The sequence below is a fragment of the Mesoplodon bidens genome (assembly GCF_964165515.1).
Source record: "Mesoplodon bidens genome assembly, chromosome: 20".
Lineage (NCBI taxonomy): Eukaryota > Metazoa > Chordata > Mammalia > Artiodactyla > Ziphiidae > Mesoplodon > Mesoplodon bidens.
In genome coordinates, this window is record NC_138181.1 from 26225125 (window position 1) to 26230580 (window position 5456).

Sequence of the window (5456 nt, forward strand, 5' to 3'; positions counted from 1 at the left end):
AAAAAAAATATATATATATATATATATTCTTCTCATACAAATCACATATGTATATTTTAAGAAGGGCTAAAAATTTATTCTCTCCCTAGTTTTTTTTTTAATGATTTGATTTTTTAGAGCAGTTTTAGGTTCACAGTAAAGTTGAGGGGAAGGTAAGAGATTTTCCATGTATCCCCTGGTCCCACTCATGCATAGCCTGCCCTATTACTAACACCTCCCATTAGAGTGGTACATTTGTTACAGTTGAAAACCTACATTAACACATCTTAATCACCCAAAGTACATCATTCACATTAGGGTTCACTCTTGGTGTTATGTATTCTATAAGTTTGAATAAATATATATAGACATATATCCATCATTATGGAATCATACAGATGATAATGAAAAACACTTTGCTCTGCCTAATTATTCCACCCCAACCCCAAATCTCTGGCAACCTCTGGTCTTTTTTTACTATCTCCATAGTTTTACCTTTTCCAGAATGTCATATAGTTGGATTCATACTGTACATAGCCTTTACAGATTGCCTTCTTTCACCCAGTAAAATGTATTTGGTTCCTCCATGTCTTTTCATGGCTTGATAGCTCATTTCTTTTTTGCATTGAATAATATTTCATTATCTGGATGCACCACAGTTTATGTATTAATTCACAAAGCTGATGCACAAAGCTGTTAAAAACATCCAATCTAGGGGCTTCCCTGGTGGTCCAGTGGTTAAGACTCTGTGATTCCACTGCAGGGGGCGTGGGTTCGATCCCTGGTTGGGGAAATCAAGGTGTGACAAAAAGAAAAAAAAAAAATCTGTGTCCAGATTTTTGTGTGGATATAAGTTTTCAACTCCTTTGGGTAAATACTAAGGAGCACAATTTCTGGCTTGTATGGAAAGAGTATGTTTAATTTTGTAAGAAGTCACCAAACTATTCCAAAGTGACTGTTAAATTTTCTTGCACCAGAAGTAAATGTTATTTTATTTTATTTTTTTGAAGTATAGTTGACTTACAGTGTGTTAGTTTCAGATATTAAATGACAATTCTTATTGCTTCACATCTTCGTCAACATTTGGTGTTGTCAGTGTTCCAGATTTTGCTCGTTCTTGATGTGCAGTAGCATCTCATTTGAGTTTGTATTTCCTTAATGACATATGATGTGGAAATATTTTTATATGATTTTTTTTTTTTTTTTTTTTGCGGTACGTGGGCTTCTCACTGTTGTGGCCTCTCCCGTTGCAGAGCACAGGCTCCGGACTCACAGGCTCAGTGGCCATGGCTCACGGGCCCAGCCGCTCCGCGGCATGTGGGATCTTCCCAGACCAGGGCACGAACCTGTGTCCCCTGCATCGGCAGGCAGACTCTCAACCACTGCACCACCAGGGAAGCCCTTTTTATATGATTTTTTATGCCATCTGTACATCTCCTTTGGTGAAGTGTCTGTTAAAGTCTTTGGCCCATTTTTTAAATTGTTGTTGAGTTTAGAAGTTCTTTGTATATTTTGGATAACAGTCCTTTTTCAGATGTGTCTTTTGCAAATATTTCTCCCAGTCTGTGGCTTGTCCTTCTCATTCTCTTCACATTGTTTTTCTCAGAGCAGTTTTTAAATTTTAATGAAATCTAGCTTAGCAATTATTTCTTTCATGGATCATGACTTTGGTGTTGTATCTAAAAAGTCATTGCCATACTCAAGGTTATCCAGGTTTTCTTCTGTGTTATCTTCTAGGTGTTTTATAGTTTGGGGTTTTACATTTAGGTCTGTGATCCATTTTGAGTTACTTTTTGTTGAGAGTGTAAGGTCTGTGTCTAGATTCATTGTTTTACATGTGGATGTCCAACTGTTCCGGTACAATTTGCTGAACAGAGTATCTTTGTTGTATTGTATTGCCTTTGCTCCTTTGTCAAATATCAGTTGACTCTATTGATGAAAGTCTATTTCTGAGCTCTCTCTTCTGTTCCAGTGACCTATTTGTCTATTCTTTCACAAGTACCACACTGTCTTGATTACTGTAACTTTATACTAAATATTGAAATTGGGGAGTGTCAGCCCTCCAACTTTGTTCTTCTTCAATATTGTATTGGCTATTTTGGGTCTTTTGCCTCTCCATATGAACTTTAGAATAAATGGTTCAATATCCACAAAATAACTTGCTGGGATTTTGACTGGGGTTGCACTGAATCTACAGATCAGGCTGGGAAGAATTGACAGTTTGACAATATTGAATCTTCCCATCCATGAACATGGAATATTTGTACATTATTTTGTTCTTCTCTGATTTTGTTCATCAGAGGTTTAGAGTCTTTTTCATATAGATCTAACACTTACATTTTATTAGATTTATGCCTAAGTGTTTCCTTTTTGAGGGGTGCTAATGTAAAAGGTACTGTGTTGTTAATTTCAAATTCTACATGTTCATTGCTTGTATGTAGAAAAAAGATTTACTTTTATATGTTAATATCCTGCAACCTTACTATAATTGCATATTTACCTGCATATATTTAATGGCAAACTTTTAGCATATAAAAAGGTGATACATTAACCGTAACAGACAAAAACTTAATTTTAATGAATCCTAGGTTAAAACTTACTTATATTGTGAAATGTATTTCATTATTGAAAATGGAGGATATTATTACTTCATTTGTATCATGACTATGTAGTCATGTACAAAAGATGTAATCAAATGAAAAAATGTCTTTTGTTCTTTATTATTATTATTAGAATAATTCTTTTCTAATTGAATTTTCAACCAAACCAAGGAATTTCAGAACAGCTGTGGCATATATATGAGAGAAGTGTGAAGAAAAGCATATTTGAATTAGTGACAGGAGATTTGGCTTTTAGTTGCATGCCCTGTATGCATCCACCTGTATGCCTGTGGACAGATCACTTTATTTTTCTGTGCTTTGTGGAGTGAGGATGTATAAAAATAGACAAGATAAGATCCTTTGTTGTAGGTGCCATATGGCACTATGCTAATGATGATAATAAAGCTTACCATCATTGGAATTCCAAAACCCAGTCTACGTGTGAACATGAGAAGGAAGAATTCACTTCTCCACAGGTAGTTGAGGAATCTTTGTCAAGGAGTCAGAATTTTAACTTAATCTTCAAAAATGTGGCTTTTGGTAACTGATTTGCTATTTTAAATATTAGTCAGTAGGATAGTATATTGTGATTATTTGAGAGCAAGGCCTTTTGTGTCACTTGAAATGAAAATGTAGAATGGTGTCACTAGTTGTCTGAATTTTTCGTTACAGGAAAATCTCATTTCATGGTTCACACTTTCCTATAATTAATAAACAAAAGTAATTAGGGTCACCAGCTATCCTTTGGTATTTCAGTTAAATCTCTTTCTATCAAATATCCATTTTCTATCTGGTACTGAGCTTAGGAGACTTGAAGAAGTAGATATTGGTGTTTTTAAATTTAAAATACTTTAGATTTGCCATTTTGATTAAATTCAAATACTTTTCAGTTGTTATAAAAAGTAGACACAAGCTATTTGACTGAAACATTTTCACAGCTCCTCCCCCCTGCCACTCCTCGGGTTTAAAGATTAATATCTTTGGTTTCCATAGTTTCTTAATCCTCTAAAAATGTTAATAATAATGAACATATAGATCTGTTTTAAAGAATTTTACACATGCTCACTCTAATCACTCACAAATAACTTACATGTATGTACTGTTGTTATCCTAATTTTGCTGATAAGAAGACTGAGTAGTTGAGAAACTTTCCCAAGAAAAACCCAGCCAGTAAGTCAGTAAATGGCAGAGCCAGGATTTAAAACCATTGTCTAGGACCAAAGCCTATTTACAGCTTTACAGCTTCTCTAACGTAATGGCTGTAGGGCCTCCCTTTTGAAAAGGTGAATATTAAGTTTTTAGAAGTGCCATATTTTTTACAGATTTAAAAAAAATGCAAAACAATTATTTTAAGCAACCTAAATATAATTTATATGAATACTCCTAGAGTCTATGGCCATTATTTTAGGTTTTAAGTGTGTATAGTTTTGCATATTGCATATTCTGTATTTTAGTCTCATTGTGTACTGATCAGTCAAAGGCACTGTGTTTCGGGCTTCCCTGGTGGCGCAGTGGTTGAGCGTCCGCCTGCCGATGCAGGGGACATGGGTTCGTGCCCCGGTCCGGGAGGATCCCACATGCTGCGGAGCGTTTAGGCCCGTGAGCCGTGGCCGCTGAGCTCGCACGTCCGGATCCTGTGCTCCGCAACGGGAGAGACCACAACAGTGAGAGGCCAGCGTACCACCAAAAAAAAAAAAAAAAAATAGGCACTGTGTTTCTTCAACCCAACCTTTTTTTTTAGTTCACGTAAAGGTTAATCAGTCAAGTTAATGAAAATATCAAAATTTTTGAGTTAGTGTATGGCAGAAGAAATTTAGTTTTGTTGCAAATAATACAGTATTTGGTGTTTCCATTCTGGACAAGCTAAGCTGCAGAAAGAGCAATGGCATTGAATCTTGGTTCATCAGGGTCACGTTCCATAAACTTGCAAACTTCTATGGCATCCTCTAATAAAGTTTCATCACTAGTTTCCCCATGGTTAATTGGAAATGGTTTCCGTCCATCTATTCATATAGATGCCCATCCATCTACATGAACTAATGCAATAGAATTAAGATCTACTTTTTCATCTATATTTGGTGCCTCAGTCTGACCTTCATGGGCACTGGTCTCATGAGTAACTCGAATGGCGTCATAGTTCTCCAGGTATCTGGCTCGTTCTTCAGGGCTCGTTGATGCAGACTCCTCCAGGGATATTTTCAAGGTTGATCCAGATTCAAAGTGCATCTTGTCTTTATTGTTGGCAATAGCATGGATTATTCCAGTTGTCCCCCAGGCATTGCTGACGGTTTGCTTCATGAAATATACTGATGATGTAACATCTTGTCCCTAAGATTTTATTTTTTCCTTTTCTTCTGTTCTGAATACCTCATACTTTTCTGTAATAGGGAAGAGAAGCAACACTGCACACACTGGTCTTGGTACCATGCTAAGGAGTTCAGGATCCATTCCATATACATCAACAAGCTGCCAGTTAGGATGTAGACCTAATTGTTTGAGAAACTGGTTGGTGACCTCGGGATTGGCCTCCAGCGGCAGCCAGCGTTGACCCTCCATGGCCGCTCCGCCCGGCCCCTCTCCAGCTCTCCCAACCTTCTTTTTTTTAACATAGATATGAGCATACAATAATGATGACATTATACATTAAGAGTTGAATTCTTTGATTTCGTAAGTATGTTTGGAAATAAATTGTGTTTTAGAAAAAAACTTTACATTTGTATAGCAGCTTTAATTCTCGGATCCTCACACAGTATCCCATTTTATCCTAAACCCAAACATAATAAAATAAGGCAGGCATTACTGTTTGTATTTTACAGGTGAGCAAATTGAAGGACAAAAATTAAGTGTATTGTCCAAGGTCACACAGCCAGTTAGAGG

At 36.4% G+C, this 5456-nt stretch overlaps 1 pseudogene across 1 annotated transcript; it reads right to left on the reverse strand.

The window, feature by feature from the left end:
* Window positions 1–4385: 4385 nt before the first annotated feature.
* On the reverse strand, window positions 4386–5166 carry LOC308608157 (ubiquitin carboxyl-terminal hydrolase isozyme L3-like; annotated as a pseudogene). Its single transcript has one exon. The product of its transcript is annotated as a ubiquitin carboxyl-terminal hydrolase isozyme L3-like (transcript).
* Between the last annotated feature and the right edge of the window lie 290 nt (window positions 5167–5456).